The sequence below is a fragment of the Macaca mulatta genome, chromosome 1 (genome assembly GCF_049350105.2).
Source record: "Macaca mulatta isolate MMU2019108-1 chromosome 1, T2T-MMU8v2.0, whole genome shotgun sequence".
In the NCBI taxonomy this organism is placed as follows: domain Eukaryota; kingdom Metazoa; phylum Chordata; class Mammalia; order Primates; family Cercopithecidae; genus Macaca; species Macaca mulatta.
In genome coordinates, this window is record NC_133406.1 from 218983724 (window position 1) to 219000809 (window position 17086).

At 47.6% G+C, this 17086-nt stretch overlaps 2 long non-coding RNA genes across 2 annotated transcripts; both read right to left on the reverse strand.

Annotated features, from left to right (window-relative positions):
- Positions 1-427: 427 nt before the first annotated feature.
- On the reverse strand, positions 428-1579 carry LOC144335424 (uncharacterized). Its single transcript, XR_013406281.1, has 4 exons — positions 1325-1579; positions 968-1072; positions 662-778; positions 428-555 (listed from the first exon to the last, which is right to left on the reverse strand). It is a non-coding gene; the product is annotated as an uncharacterized LOC144335424 (long non-coding RNA).
- A 971-nt stretch (positions 1580-2550) lies between these two features.
- On the reverse strand, positions 2551-8479 carry LOC114673955 (uncharacterized). The gene is made up of 2 exons (XR_003724793.2): positions 8337-8479; positions 2551-3440 (listed from the first exon to the last, which is right to left on the reverse strand). It is a non-coding gene; the product is annotated as an uncharacterized LOC114673955 (long non-coding RNA).
- Between the last annotated feature and the right edge of the window lie 8607 nt (positions 8480-17086).

The window sequence follows — 17086 nt, forward strand, 5'->3', positions numbered from 1 at the left end:
ACTTTGGGAGGCCGAGACGGGCGGATCACGAGGTCAGGAGATCGAGACCATCCTGGCTGACACGGTGAAACCCCGTCTCTACTAAAAAATACAAAAAAAACTAGCCGGGCGCGGTGGCGGGCGCCTGTAGTCCCAGCTACTCGGGAGGCGGAGCTTGCAGTGAGCTGAGATCCGGCCACTGCACTCCAGCCTGGGCGGCAGAGCGAGACTCCGTCTCAAAACAAAAAAAAAAAAAAAAGAAAAAAAAAGAAAGAAAAAGAAAAGAGAGAGAAACAGAAAGAGAGAGGGGAAAAGGAAAAGGAAAAGGAAAAGGAAGGAAGGAAGGAACGAAGGAAGGAACGAAGGAAGGAAGGAAGGAAGGAAGGAAGGAAGGAAGGAAGGAAGGAAGCAAGCTAGCTCAGTTGTCATGTCATAAAATCTCTGAGGTGAAAATCTGAGTCCACCTGTAAAGCCAGGTCCTTTACTCACAGACCAAATCCTACATCATTGAAGCAGCTGAGAAACTGATGGAGGCCAGGAAATTCCTGAATACCAGGAGTTCCGGATCCCTGAGGACTAAAGGAAATATCTTCAGAATGATTCAAAATACTACAACCCTATCAGTGATACTACTTTGCCAACGTTAAATTTTACTATTCAAATTAATGATAGAAAAACTTACCGGCTGGGCGCAGTGGCTCACGCCTGTAATCCCAACACTTTAGGAGGCTGAGGCGGGCGGATCACGAGGTCAGGAGATCGAGACCATCCTGGCTAACACGGTGAAACCCAGTCTCTACTGAAAATACAAAAAATAGCCGGGAGTGGGGGCAGGCGCCTGTAGTCCCAGCTACTCGGGAGGCTGAGGCAGGAGAATGGCATGAACCCGGGAGGCAGAGATTGCAGTGAGCCGAGATCGCGCCACTGCACTCCAGCCTGGGTGACAGAGCAAGACTCTGTCTCAAAAAAAAAGAAAAGAAAAGCCTACCTTACAGTGGCCGGGCACAGTGGTTCACACCTGTAAACTTTGGGAGGCCGAGGCGGGTGTATCACAAGGTCAGAGTTCAAGACCAGTCTGGCCAACATCCCGTCTCTACCAAAAATACAAAAAATTAGCCGGGTGTGGTGGTGGATGCCTGTAATCCCAGCTACTTAGGAGGCGGAGGCAGGAGAATTGCATGAACCCTGGAGGCAGAGGTTGCAGTGAAGCGAGATCATACCATTGCACTCCAGCCTGGGCGACAGTGTGAGACCTTGTCTCAAAAAAAGAAAAGTCCTTACCTTACAGTTACTAAAAAGCATAATTAATTCATCTTATGGTCACTATTCCCCGAACACTATATACCTTTACATCTTTGCATTCCCATGCTTTTGCCTTCTGTCCAATGATCTCCTACTTCTCTTTCAAAATTTCATTAAAATGTCACTTCTACACCTTGACTGTCCTCTCTTCTCTGCTTGTAATTTTTTTTTTTTTTTTTTTTTGAGACAGAGTCTCACTCTGTCGCCCAGGCTAGAATGCTGTGGTACGATCTCAGCTCACTGCAAGCTCCGCCTCCTGGGTTCACGCCATTCTCCTGCCTCAGCCTCCTGAGTAGCTGGGACTACAGGCGCCGGCTAATTTGTTTTGTAATTTTAGTAGAGGCGGAGTTTCATCATGTTAGCCAGGATGGTCTCGATCTCCTGACCTCGTGATCCGCCCGCCTCGGTCTCCCAAAGTCCTGGGATTACAGGCATGAGCCAGTGCATCCAGCCTGTAATTTTTTAAAAAACAAAATCTTTTATCTTGGTGCTGTTTCAAAACGAGATACCAAAAGCAAGGCTAGTTTGACTCCAACATTTCTAACAATGTATTTTTAAGGCTTTTTCCTCTCTTCAAAAATGATACACTTCCTTAAAAGTGGGTTTTACATTTCCATTCTGTAGCAGTCGCAGAGGCACAGGAAGTACTCAACAAACCCCAGCAGAATCAACAAGAGTTCCAGCATGCAGCTGACCACTCCCTACACCAAAAGCTGTTTCTGAAGTGGCACCAAGTTTGCTAGAAGAGGAACAGAGTTACAAGTCCCAGAGCCAGGCCACAGAGGCAGACAGTTTCCTCTGAACTGGGCTGTGCTGGGGAGGCAGCTGCTGTTTACCCTCCCTGTCACAGACACAGCTACTGCTCTATCTCAGCTGTCAGTCACAGAACAGGTCTCCACACACAGAAAAACAACGATGACCTCTGTTGCGGAAAAAGCAAAACACAGTAGCGTCAGGGAGCTTTACGGTAAGTTTTCTTGCAGATAGGCAAGCTATAGGACAAAGGTGATGGACATGGTGAAACAGCCAATCAAACAGCTCTGTGTACAGGTTACTCACCTCTTATGACCCTGTTTGACCCCTTTCTCAGTTCTGTCCAATCTAAATCTTGACTTTGAAAACAAAGGCCAGGACTGTTCCTATTTCCCAGCGCAACAACCACCACAGCCATAGTTCTTATCGCTAGCTCTCATCTACGCCTGATAATTATCTCACCTGTCTCCAATTGCTGACTACTAAGCGCTAACTGATTAATCACCACAGGACATATTTATTGAGGACCAAACTTTAATATTTCAAGGGCACCCCAAATGAGTTACTGGTGGGGTTACATAAGCTTTCATTCATGCCACCAAACCAAGATTCACGAATTCTGAAAGTTAAAGCTGATTACCTCTTTGGATACATAAAAACAATATATTAAAGCATGTCACAAAGTGCAAAAAAAGAGGCATCCAGCAGATGAAAAATAGGCTCTTGGAAAAGCCCAAAGCAGCAGGCTGATTGTCCTAACGAGGACAGAGAAACTCTTTCCGTAGGAAATAAAGCTGCCTCAGCGAAAAAGAGATCCAAACATGGGTTTTGATGGATTCTTATTACAACCAGTCAAAGACAAGCTCAAAGAAAGTGGAAGTTCAGATTTCCCACAGGTGAGTTGAATCTTGCATCCAAGAGAACGCTTAGGTTGACATCTCATATGTAGGCTGAGCAAGAAGCAAGCAGCAAGACTTAGCCAGTGATTCTGATTCCAGGCTGACATCTCTGTGCTTGAGCTCTGAGCTCCTCGGGCAGGACAGCCTGGAATTGCTCCTGCACCAGCATTCCCACAATCTGCTTCTTTGTGTGAATATCAGGTCTCAACCACCAACCAGAAAGGTCCCGGAGATGCCTGAGGACATCCCTGGAGCCAGCTGCATCCTCATAGCGGAACTTCCTGAACCTCTGGAGGCTTTCTAGCATGGTTTTAAAGTCTTCAACAGAGTCTTCACTGAGGCTCTCTGGTGGGAGCCCAGAAGGCTCCCATGGAATCTGGACCTGGAAAGCAGGTAGTAGGACAACTTCTGGCTCCTCGGCCCACCGTTTCATTGGGTAGTGATCTCACTTGATCATTCTGGACGTCTGTATTTCTTTGGGTCTCTGGGTACACTTCAGTCTCCATTCTGGAACACCAAGAAAAAAATGTTTCAGACTTCTAGGCACAAAGAGAAAAGTAAGAATCAGCAAAAACAGACCACAACAGCTGCTAAACCCCTCGGATCTCATGGATTTGGTCCAGACCCAGGTTCCATCAGCCTTCCAATCTTAACAGGGTTTCCTTTTTTTTTTTTTTTTTTTTGAGACGGAGTCTCGCTCTGTCACCCAGGCTGGAGTGCAGTGGCCGGATCTCAGCTCACTGCAAGCTCCGCCTCCCGGGTTTACGCCATTCTCCTGTCTCAGCCTCCTGAGTAGCTGGGACTACAGGCGCCCGCCACCTCGCCCGGCTAGTTTTTTGTATTTTTTTAGTAGAGACGGGGTTTCACCGTGTTAGCCAGGATGGTCTCGATCTCCTGACCTCGTGATCCACCCATCTCGGCCTCCCAAAGTGCTGGGATTACAGGCTTGAGCCACCGCGTCCGGCCTTAACAGGGTTTCTTAATAAAGCTACTAGAAACTCTATTTTTGTCTTCTTCTTGGTAGATCAATTAACGCAATTGAGAAAACATGACAGTGGTTTAACAAAATAAGAAATGTAGGTTCTCAAAGCCAATTAATTGAAGAATACTGGCCTTGCTAGAGAATCGTGCATTCATTTTGCCCCTCACTATGAAGTATTTTACATTATGTTGAAACAAGAATTGCACAGGCACATGATTTGCTTGAGAGACGGCTTAAAATCATGGGTGTTTGCTTCTTCCAACCATTTTGTTTTTTTTTTTTCTTTTTTGCAGACGGTGTCTTGCCCTGTCATTCAGGCTGGAGTGCAATGGCACGATCTCAGCTTACTGCAACCTCCGCCTCCCTGGTTCAAGCAATTCTCCTGCGTCAACCTCCTGAGTGGCTGGGATTATGGGCATGTGCCACCACGCCCAGCTAAATTTTGTATTTTTAGTAGAGAGAGGCTTTCACCAGGTTGGTCAGGCTGGTCTCAAACTCCTGACCTCGTGATCTGCCCGCCTCAGACTCCCAAAGTGCTGGGATTACAGGCGTGAGCCACCACGCCCGGCCCTTCCAACCATTTTTATATACCATTTGCTATGTCTACAAAGCAATTTATGAAGAGGTGCCAAAAGAGGAGAATAAGGTCAGTTCATTAATATCTAATCTACTGACTTTCTACTTCCCTAGTCTATCTCTTTGATCATGATTAAAGAATAGCAAACATTAAAAAGTACTTCAAAGGAGCAGTGCACTATGTATGATTGCACCTGTGAATGGCCACTGCACTCCAGCCTGAGCAACATAGCGAGATCTCTTTAAAAAAAAAAAAAAAAGAAAGAAAGAAAAAGAAAAAGAAAGCCAGGCAAGGTAGCTCACACCCATAATCCCAGCACTTTGGGAGGCTAAGGTGGGTGGATCACCTGAGGTCAGGAGTTCGAGACCAGCCTGACCAACATGGAGAAACCCCGTCTCTACTAAAATTACAAAAATTAGCCAAGCATGGTGGTGCATGGCTTGTAATCACAGCTACTTGGGAGGCTGAGGCAGGAGAATCGCTTGAACCCAGGAGGCAGAGGTTGCTATGAACCGAGATCGTGCCACTGCACTCCAGCCTGGACAACAAGAGCAAAACTCCATCTCGGGGGGAAAAAAAAGGTGGATCACTTGAGCCCAGGAATTCGAGACCAGCCTGGGTAACATGGCAAAACCCTGTCTCTACAAAAAATACAAAAACAAAAAAATTATCTGGGTGTGGTGGCACAAGCCTGTAGTCCCAGCTACTAGGGAGGCTGAGGTGGGAGAACCACCTGAGCCTGGGAGGTAGAGGCTGCAGTGAGCCGTGATCACACCACTGTGCTCCAGCCTGTGCAACAGAGTCCTTACCCACCCCCCCCCAAAAAAAAAAAAAAGAACCCAGGTTAAGATCAAGAATGAAGCACCTCTAATCAGTGTATGGGACTTGTCAAAATGCTAATAGAGTACAATTCCAACCCTCTGGATATTTGAGAGCTCCAGGATTATCAAACCAGCTATGGTAAGCAGGGGTGGCCAAATTAAATACCTGTAAAATGCCAGAAAAAAAAGCCTTTGCTTCATTTGGGCTAGGGCCCCAGTTCAAAAAAGGAGTTATTTACAGGAAAACACATCCTATGTTAAGTTTAAAATAAGAGACAGTTCAAATAATAGAAATGACTAAATTAATTCTCACATTAGGGTACAGCCCCATGATGCAGTCACTTTTCAAGGATCATCGTTTTGTTTTTTTTTTTTTGAGACGGAGTCTTGCTTTGTTGCCCAGGCTGGAGTGCAGTGGCACGATCTTGGCTCACTGCAACTTCTAACTCCCAGGTTCAAGCAATTCTCCTGCCTCAGCCTCCTGAGTAGCTGGGACTACAGGCGCGTGCCACCACGCCCAGCTAATTTTTTCTGTATTTTTAGTAGAAACGAGGTTTCAACATGTTAGCCAGGTTGGTCTTGATCTCCTAACCTCATGATCCCCCTGCCTCGGCCTTCCAAAGTGCTGGGATTATAGGCGTGAGCCACTGTGCCCGGCCCATCGTCTCCTTTAATACTCTGTTCCCTCAAAGAACTAATCCTTTCCTGACATATAATACATAGCAGGAGAGTTGACATTTAAAATCCCTCCCACCTCAGAGAATCTCTCAAATCTGTTTCCTGGGCAACAATTGCCAGAAGCCAGCAATCACTAACGCTGACTAGCTGCCATGCACCCAGCACCTAGTCACCCTTCTCTAAAGGTTCCCTGACCCATTTCTTAGCAGACTTTAATTGATTCTGGACCCAGCAGCTTGGATATCCTTGGGAGTACACCAATTCTTCTCATATTATCTTGGTTTTTGTTCAGTTAATAGGGTGTGCTCATCCCCCAAAGTAAGCTGTTACTAACCTAGGGTGGTGAGTAGGGAAAAGTAGAATCACTTAGGGGTGACTTGGACTAAAATATTTCGTACAAGAAAGGTTATAGGTGAAACACCGTGGGAAAGCAAAATCTTGGGAACAACCTAAGTGACCATCAACAGGGAAATGACTGAAGTACAGTCAACCATTCAGTGGTGCCGCCATGTAAAAAATGAAGCAGGCTTTATGAGTACTGGTGATTAAAGCTGTCAATATTACAACATGACTAAGGTCCTGATAGATGTGTAGTATGACCCCCCCATCTGAGGAAATTAAAAATACATACATACAAGCAAATAAAACCTTATATATCCAAATAATACATGGAAGGTTATCAAAGAAATCAATTGTATTTACTTCTGAAGGGCAGATACAGTAGAAGGGGGAACTGTTTTCATTTTACATCTTTCTGTATTGGTTTCTAACTACACATATGTATTACTTTTATAACAACTCAAGAGGAAGAAAACTTTTCAGGTTTTCCCCTCCTGCCCAAAAACCTTTCTGAGTGAAAACCCCTAACCCACTTAGGAAAACACCCTTTTATCACTTCTTCTAGCTCCTAGCACCCAACATCTTTACAACCCAGGTTTCTAGGAACAGTCTGTCAGTGGCCCTTTTTTATTTTTATTTTTGTTGAGACAGAGTCTTGCTCTGTGGCCCAGGCTGGAGTGCAGTGGCACGCTCTCGGTTCACTGCAACCTTTCCGCCTTCTGGGTTCAAGCAATTCTCTGCCTCAGCCTCCCAAGTAGCTGGGATTACAGGAGCCCGTCACCACACCAGGCTAATCTTTATGTTTTTAGTAGAGATGGGGTTTCACCATGTTGGCCAGGATGGTCTCGAACCCCTGACTTCCGGTGATCCACCCGCCTCGGCCTCCCAAAGTGCTGGGATTACAGGCTTTGGGAGTCACCACGCCTGGCAGTCAGTGGGCCAATTCTTAAGGCTGGCTCTCAAGGATGAACCAGCACAATTTACCCGGCTTATAAATCCTATCAGCTTCAGAAGACGACTTGCCAAACACAAACTTATCCTCACCAGTTAAAAACTCATTTTCTTTTCTCAAAAACCCAGTGAGAAAAAATAACTCCAGGCCAGGTGCAGTGGTTCATGCCTGTAATTCCAGCACTTTGGAAGCCCGAGGCGGGTCACTTGAGGTCAGGAGTTCAAGACCAGCCTGGCCAACATGGTGAAACCGTCTCTACTAAAAATGGAAAAAATTAGCCAGGCGTGGTGAAGAGCGACTGTAATCCCAGTTACTCGGGAGGCTGAGGCAGGAGAATCGCTTGAACCCATGTGGCAGAGGAACTTGCAGTCAGGCGACATCGCGCCACTGCACTCTGGCCTGGGCGACAGAGCGAGACTCCGGCTCAAAAAAAGATAAAATAACTCCAGTGTACTGCGCCCTTATTTCCTGACATTGCGCCGAATGTTACACATAGATCCTCCTCCGTAGGATCCTTAGTTCAGGTTAAATTCTTGATAAATTACTGCCCCAGGAACCTCCACTGACATCAACTGCTACTACCATTTGTGGAATTCCGCCGGCCAGACACCCCACACTACATTCCCTCACAACTGATTCTCCCGATAGCCCACGGGGTAGACACTGTTATTTCCATTCACAGATAAGCAAAGTGAAGCTCGGAGGGAGGGGACTTGCCCAAGGCCACAAGGATAAAAGGGAGTGCGATGACTCAACCGATAAAAATAATCCCGGGTGTGGTAGGGGGAGCTGAGCCCGACTCCTCCCACTATGCCGCCGCGGCTCCGAAGGCCTAGCCAGGGTCCGGAAATGGGCTTCTAGGGCCCCAGGACGAGGTCCACCTCCAGAGCTGAGGTGAGGTCCAAGTCAGCCCGATGAGCCCGCAGGTCTCACATTTCAATCATTTTTCTACCCCACAGGCAGGGACTCCCAGCTCCTGGGGCAGGCAGCCACTGTGGCCGCGAGCGAGCGTGCGTGGGGTAGGAAGAAGGAAGGAGACAGAGGGAACGTTCACCTGCGCAAGTGCCACCTCGGAGGACGGGGGAGCGGGGTACGAGGGAAGATCAGAATAAGACCCTAACTCCCACAACTGACTCCGGGAAAAGGGAGACCACCACTCCCCGAGCTTTGGAGCGCCGCGCGGGAACCGGAAATCTTGCCCCGCCCGGAAGTTAAAAGGAGGAGCATAGTTTGGAAGCGGGGCCGGGTCTCTCTAGCCTCCGGGGTGCTCCGCAGCTTCATGATTTTAACTCTTGGTGGTCTTTTGACAGTCCTCAGTCCTTACCGTGCGGAGTTTTGGCTACATTCTAAGCAGCTTATTTGCTCCGGGAACGTTCTTTGTCTTTTTGAGCCGCAGTTTGCCCAACTGCAAAATGGAAAGAAATGAAGCAGGAATTAAGATACTCTAGGAGCTCGCCCACAGCTGAGTCAGGGCCCCATTCTGAGGTTACACCCTTGGGCCTTTGCACCACTCAAAGGAAGGAAACCAAGAGAAAGGAGTGGCTGGCTGCTGTTTGGAGACAGTGGTTCTTGCATGGGCGCCCCGCGGAATCATTCCAGATGAGTCAGTGGATAGAGTCTATAGGTCCTGCCTCAGTGTATGCAAACAGCAGTGGGCATATGGCCGTTGGAGGTTGATACAGCCTGTCCGGGGTGGGACTCTGTGTGTATGGGAGGCTAAATCTCAGCAGGACTTTTCCAGTTGCTATCAGACTACGCACTGTCGCCTGATGGTTAAGAACTGAAGCTTTGGCCGGGCGCGGTGGCTCAAGCCTGTAATCCCAGCACTTTGGGAGGCCGAGGCGGGTGGATCACGAGGTCAGGAGATCGAGACTATCCTGGCTAACATGGTGAAACCCAGTCTCTACTAAAAATACAAAAAACTAGCCGCGCGTGGTGGCGGCGCCTGTAGTCCCAGCTACTTGGGAGGCTGAGGCGGGAGAATGGCGTGAACCGGGAGGCGGAGCTTGCAGTGAGCCGAGATCACGCCTCTGCACTCCAGCCTGGGAGACACAGCGAGACTCCATCTCAAAAAAAAAAAAAAAAAAAAAAAACTGAAGCTTTACAGTGAGCCGATATCGCACCACTGCACTCCAGCCTGAGCGGCAGAGCGAGACTCCGTCTCAAAAACAAAAAAACAAAACAGAAAAAAAGATTGAAGCTTTAGCCGTGCGCAGTGGCTCACGCCTGTAATCCCAGCACTTTGGGAGGCAGAGGCGGGTGGATCACCTGAGGTCAGGAGTTCGAGACCAGCCTGACCAACAAGGTGAAACCCAGTCTTTACTAAAAATACAAAAAGTAGCCGGGCGTGCTGGCAGGCGCCTGTAGTCCCAGCTACTCGGGAGACTGAGACAGAAGAATTGCTTGAACCGGGGAGGCGGAGGTTGCAGTAAGCCGAGACTGCGCCACTGTGCTCCAGCCCGGGCGAGGGATCGAGACTCCATCTAAAAAAAAAAAGAGAGAAAAAAGAAAAAGAACTGAAGCTTTGAAGTCATACTGATCTAGTTTGCGTCTGATCACACAGGTTCAATGACATAGCCAGCTAGAGGAAGCAGAGATGCTAACCACTGCAGCCACGATCTTAACCCTGAGGGGGAGGGATTGAGCTGTTAGAGAGAGGTACTCTGTTGTCTTATCCCTCTCTCTTTCCAGCTGGCATATCCGAATGGGCTGAGCTACGGAATTAAGAGGGACACCCCAAAGCCCCCATTGCTGGGTTATTGCTCCAGAGCCAATGTCCTTGGGGAAAGGAAGATATGCCCTTTGTCTACACTGCCACTGCTGGTCTGTAAACTCCTAGACGGCCGGCTGGTGGTTCACAAACCAGGACTCCTTGCTCTGGCCCTACTCCTACCCACCAGAATGACCGTGAACCCATCCCCACTCACTCCTACAACCAGGTTTCCACCTCCTCTCTCAGCTTAGGTTTCCCTAACTGTAAAATAAGAGGGTTGGACTAGATTAAGGACTTCCAGCTCTTTCTCTCTCCCTACCTCTAAGGTTCCTTAGGAATCCTTCAGAAAACAGCAGGGGTTGGGAGAAGGATGCCACTTGAGTCCCAGAGCAACTCCAACTTTATAGGTACATTAATTTATAGGAAAATATATACATTTAGGCTTGTGTAAGATTATCATCCCAGGTAAAATTCGGCCTTTGTGCTTCATCTTTCCCTACCCTCCCGCTCACTCAGTTTGCTCCAAGAATACTGGCCTTCTGGTTATTTTGCAAATCTGACAAGCTCATCTTCTTTTTTTTGTTGTTTTTTGTTTGTTTGTTTGTTTGTTTTTTGAGACAGAGTTTCGCTCTTGTTGTCCAAGCTGGAGTGCAGTGGTGTGATCTCAGCTCACTGCAACCTCCACCTCCCGGATTCAAGCGATTCTCCTGCCTCAGCCTCCGGAGTAACTGGGTTTACAGGCGCCCACCACCATGCCCGTCTAATTTTTAGTACTTTTAGTAGAGACGGGATTTTGCCATATTGGCCAGGCTGGTCTCAAACTCCTGACCTCAGGTGATCCGCCCGCCTTGGCCTCCCAAAGTGCTGGGATTACAGGCATGAGCCACCACACCCGGCCTTTTTTTTTTTTTTTTTTGGAGACAGAGTCTCATTCTGTCACCCAGGGTGGAATGCAGTGGCATGATCTAGGCTCACTGCAACTTCCACCTCTTGGGTTGAAGTGACTCTCTTGCCTCAGCCTCCTGAGTAGCTGAGATTACAGACTTGCACCACCATGTCCAGCTAATTTTTGTATTTTTAGTAGAGACAGGGTTTTGCCATGTTGGCCAGGCTGGTCTCCAACTCCTGACCCCAAGCCATCCACCCACCTCGGCTTCCCAAAGTGCTATAATTACAGGCGTGAGCCACTGCACCCAGCCTCATCTTCACCTCTTTTGCTGATCTCTGCTTGCAGTGCTCTTTCCTGAGATCTGTTCACCTGGGTTCCAGTTCAATTGTAGTGTCTCCTTTTCTGCCCACCTCCTCTATCCCCCCAACCCTGGGCACCCTTCCAATCCCTTTATAATCTGTTACTTTGCTTTTTGTTTTTTTTTTTGAGACGGAGTCTTGCTCTGTCGCCCAGGCTGGAGTGCGGTGGTGTGATCTCGGCTCACTGCAAGCTCCACCTCCCAGGTTCACGCCATTCTCCTGCCTCAGCCTCCCAAGTAGCTGGTACTACAGGCGCCCACCGCCACGCCCAGCTAATTTTTTGTATTTTTAGTAGAAACAGGGTTTCAACGTGTTAGCCAGGAAGGTCTCGATCTCCTGACCTCGTGATCCGCCCGTCTTGGCCTCCCAAAGTGTTGGGATTACAGGCGTGAGCCACCACGCCCGGCCTGCTGCTTTGCTTTTGTGATTACCTATTTATTATCTATCTCATCCACTAGAGGCAGGGTCCACAAAGCCAAGGACCTTGTCTGCCCTGTCACCACCATGTCCCCAGTACTTAAAACTGAGCATAGGGGCACGCGCAGTGGCTCACACCTATGATCCCAGCACTTTGGGAGGCTTGAGGCAGGCGGATCACCTGAGGTCAGGAGTTCGAGACCAGCCTGGCCAACATGGCGAAACCCTGTCTCTACTAAAAATACAAAAATTAGCTGGGCATGGTGGCAGGCGCCTGTAATCCCAGCTACTCAGGAGGCTGAGGCAGGATAATTGCTTGAACCCGGGAGGCAGACGTTGCAGTGAGCTGAGACCACGCCATTGCACTCCAGCCTGGGCAACAAGAGTGAAACTCCATCTCAAAAACACAAACAACAACAACAAAAAAAACTGAGCATAGGCTGGACAAACACTGAATGAATGAATCAATGAGTGAGTAAAGGAACAGAGCAGCTGGGTATGGTGGCTCACACCTGTAATCCCAACACTTTTGGAGGCTAAAGCAGGAGGATCCCTTGAGCCCAGGAGTTTGAGACCAACCAAGGCAACATAGTGAGACCCATCTCTACAGACATTTTTTAAAAATCAGACTGGTGTGATGGTGCACATCTGTGGTCCCAGCTACTTGGTAGGCTGAAGTGGGAGGATCGCTTTAGCCCAAGAGATTGAGGCTGCAGTGAACTGTGATTGAGCCACTGCACTCCAGCCTGGGAGGATAGAGCAAAACTCAGTCTCAAAAAAAAAAATTTAAAATTTAAAAACAAAAAAAACAATGGTCTGGGCATGGTGGCTCACACTTGTAATCCCAGTACTTTGGAAGGCTGAGATGGGTAGATCACCTGAGGTCAGAAGTTCGAGATCAGCCTAAGCAATATAGTAAAACCCCATCTCTACTAAGAGTTCAAAATTAGCTGGGTGTGGTGGTGCATGCCTGTGACCCCAGCTACTTGGGAGGCTGAAGCAGAAGAATCACTTGAACCCAGGAGGCAGAGGTTGCAGTGAGCCGAGATCATACCACTGCACTCCAGCCTGGGCAACAGAGTGAGACTCTATCTCAAAGGATAAAAAAAAGAAAAGAGAAGGCTTGAGTTTTATGACAAATCCAATCTGATAAAAACCACTAGGGATATAGTTGTAGTTTAACAAAATTAGGCTTATTAACTTGATGTAGCAAGAGAGACAACGCACCAGAGAAACTGTGGAGGGTCTCATCAAAGGAAGAAATGGGATTATCATAGGATTTGGGGGAGGCTGGAGTTCAGGTGAAATTGAAATGAAGCCGTGTTGATAGGCCTAAAGCAAAGCTGGCAATGTGTAAAGGGGTTAACATCTGGCGTGGGCTGAGAATCAGATTCAGAGTCTTGTTTCCTTGGACACCACAAAGGTAAGACAAATATAGACTATTGTGTCCAAAAACCCTTTATCTGAAGCTCTGCATCTGGGTAGAAAATCCAGGCTGTGTCTCTGTATCAAACCTGGCTCTTCTGACCCACTAAAGAAGCGTGGGATGTTCTGCTCTCACTGATGTGATTTCAAACAGCGAAGTTTCTGACAGTCTCTGATTTTAGAGAATGAGATTTCTTTTTTCTTTTTTTTTTTTTTTTTTTTTTTTTTTTAGGTGGAGTTTCACTCTTGTCGCCCAGGCTGGAGTGCAATGGTGCAATCTCGGCTCACTGCAACCTCCGCCTCCTGGGTTCAAGCAACTATCCTGCCTCAGCCTCCCGAGTAGCTGGGATTACAGGCGCCCACCACGCCCAGCAAATTTTTGTATTTTAGTAGAGATGGGGTTTCACCATGTTGGCCAGACAGAGAACGAGATTTCTCAGCACTGTCTTTTTTTTTTTTTTTCTTTGAGACAGAGTTTCACTCTTGTTGCCCAGGTTGGAGTGCAGTGGCACGATCCTGGCTCACTGCAACCTCCACCTGCCTGGTTCAAGCAATTCTCCTGCCTCAGCCTCCGGAGCAGCTGGGATTATAGGCACCCACCACCACGCCCAGCTAATTTAGCCTCCCAAAATACTGGGAGAGCACTATGTCTTTGATGTTAATTAATAAAAGAAAGTTTGACAGATTCACTTTTTTTTTTTTTTTTTTTTTCTGACACAGAGTCTTGTTCTGTGTCCCAGGCTGGAGTGCAGTGGCATGATCTCGGCTCACTGCAACCTCCACCTCCCGGGTTCAAGCGATTCTCCTGCCTCAGCCTCCTGAGTAGCTGAGACTACAGGTGCGTACCACTACACCCAGCTAATTTTTATATTTTTAGTAGAGACGGGGTTTCACCCTGTTGGCCAGGCTGGTCTCGAAGTCCTGACCTCAAGTGATCCACCTGCCTCGGCCTCCCAAATTGCTAGGATTATAGGCGCAAGCTACTGTACCCGGCCCAGATTCACATTTGATAGGAATTCCTTCATGCCTCAATCATCTGAATGTGAAGGCCCTTGAGAGTACCAATCTTTCCATCCCAGTGTGACCCCAGCTCCCTGGGCCCCACATCAGCCTGGCCTCCATTACAAAACTACCAAACCGAGTCACGATCCCCACACAGAGGGACCCAGCTTCCCAGTTGGACTGTGGGCTTGGCTGAATTAGGGTCATCTGCTTCTGCCCTGCACCCAACACAGGATACCAATAGGTGCTTGGGCCGCGTCCATTGAATCTAACTGCTGATGGGTTTTCTAAATGCAAAGAAAAAGAAGTGGAAGGAATCATGGAAATGAGGTCCACTATGTAAGGTAAGTGGGAATGTGAGTGATTTTTGAAAAATCTATTTCCCAAAGTGGAAATCTCTAAAATGTGGCCATTAGTGACATCCTGAAAAAGGAAAATAAAATGGTATTGCTGACTCTTTTAAGATTAAAATAATAAATTACTGATGTTTTAATAATTTTAAAATGAGAATGAAATTGTTGATATGTAATTAAAAGAAATTGTTGATATGTAATTATTGACATTTTAATGATTTTAAAAGGAGAATGAAATTGTTGGTATGTAATTAAAAAGCAAGAATTGCAATTGATCCCTTTTTTCCCTCTTTCTCTTTTTTTTGAGGCGGAGTCTTGCTCTGTCACCCAGGCTGGAGTGCAGTGGCACGATCTCGGATCACTGCAAGCTCCGCCTCCCAGGTTCACGCCATTCTCCTGCCTCAGCCTCCCAAGTAGCTGGGACTACAGGTGCCTGCCACCACGCTTGGCTAATTTTTTATATTTTTAGTAGAGACGGGGTTTCACCATGTTAGCCAGGATGGTTTCCATCTCCTGACCTCGTGATCCGCCCACCTCGGCCTCCCAAAGTGAGCCCCCACCCCAGCTTTTCTCTTTCTTTAAAGAGGCAGGGTCTTGCTATGTGGGCTGGACTTGAATTCCTGGGATCCAGCAATCCTCCCACTTCAGCCCCCTGAGTAGCTGGAACTATAGGTCCTCACCACCACGCCCAGCTTTGATCCTTTTTCTTTTTTGGGAGTGGGGCAGGGACAAGGTGTGGTTCTGTCACCGAGGCTGGAGTGCAGTGGAGTGATCTAGACTCACTGCAACCTGTGCCTTCCAGGCTCAAGCCATTCTCCCACCTCAGCCTCCCAAGTAGCTCAGACCATAGGCATGTACCACCATACCCACCTAATTTTTCAATTTTTAGTGAAGATGAGTTCTTGCTGTGTTGCCCAGGATGGTCTCAAACTCCTGAGCTCAAGTGATCCTTCTGCCTCAGCCTCCCAAAGTACTGGGATTACAGGTGTGAACACCAATGCCCAGCCTCTTTCATTTTTAAAGAGGAAATTGAAGGCAGGGCGCAGTGGCTCACGCCTGTAATCCCAGCACTTTGGGAGGCCGAGGCAGGCTGATCACGAGGTCAGGCATTTGAGACCAGCCTGGTCAACATGGTGAAACCCCATCTCTACTAAAAACACAAAAATTAGCCAGGCGTGGTGGCAGGCACCTGTAATCCCAGCTACTCAGGAAGCTGAGGCAGGAGAATCACTTGAACCTGGGAGGTGGAGGTTGCAGTGAACCGAGATTGCACCACTGCACTCCAGCCTGGGTGACAGAGTGAGACTCCGTCTCAAAAAAAAAAAGGGAATTGAAGCATTGACATTGTGCCTTCTTGAAAAATGGATTGCTGGCTTTTCATGATTTAGAAATCAAAAGCAAAAAATTATTGGCCTTGACATTCTAATCATTATTCAAAGAATTAAGTTATTGACTATATGGGTTTTAAAAGACTTGAATTGTTAAGACTTGGAGATTTGAACAAAGGAAAATTGAACTGTTGGCAGTTTTAGGCAAGATTCCCTGACTCTCTGCTGCCCTTGTGTGGAGAGAACTGGGTCATCACAGCTCCCAGCCTCCCTCTGAGGATGAGTAGAGGTCCCTTGGGGGCCCGCTGGTCAGCCACATTATGGAATTACACATATCCCACTGCCCTTTACTCTGAAACTATTTTGGAGAATTATCCAAGGGTTCTCCCTGACTCATTGAGAGGAAGTGGACACTCAGCCTTTGCAACCCTACTGTGCCTTGGCAACGCCTGACAGTTACATGTCACCAGGCACTGTCTGATTCAATAACAATGATTAATGTGTGTGGTTTCAGAACTTCCTCCCCACCTCCCAGCACCTCCATGATGCAGAGGTCTCTGCTCAGCTTGACTCTATTTCTTCCCTGCTCTCACTCTGTCCTTGCCATACCAGTTCTCAGGCTTTGCAAGAGCTGGAGTGTGCAGGCAGATTACCTGAGGTCAGGAGTTCAAGACCAGCCCGGCTAATAGGATGAAATCCCGTCTCTACTAAAAATACAAAAAAATTAGCTAGGCACAGTGGTGCGCATCTGTAATCCCAGCTACTCAGGAAGCTGAGGCAGGAGAATCACTTGAACCCAGGAGGCGGAGGATGCAGTGAGCCGTGATCGCACCACTGCACTCCAGCCTAGGAGACAGAGTAAGACTCCGTCTCAAAAAACAAACAGACAAACAAACAAACAAAAAGAGCTGGAGTGAGGGTAAAGGTTGGAAGAGAGTTGTAGGGGAGGGCTGAGATGCCAGAAGTGGTTTAGGAGAAAAATGGGGCCAGTTTGTAATGTGTCGGGGCAGTGGATGGGAAAAGAAAAAAAAAGAGCATTTGAAGGAGTATTGTTGATACAATCACTTTGGAGAGCAATTTGGCAATTGGTAAAGTTGAAAATGAGCATGTCCTCCCAGTCAGCACAGCACGTCCATTTCTTGGAATATACCCTAGGGAAACTCTCCCACATGTGCACCAGGAGACATGTCCAAGGACATCCATTGAAGCACTGTTTGCAATCACAGAAAAAAAAAAAAAAAAAAAAAGCTCTGTTTTAAATATCCATGTGCAAGGAATAAAGAATAATAAAAATTTAGGCAATGGGATATGCTACAAA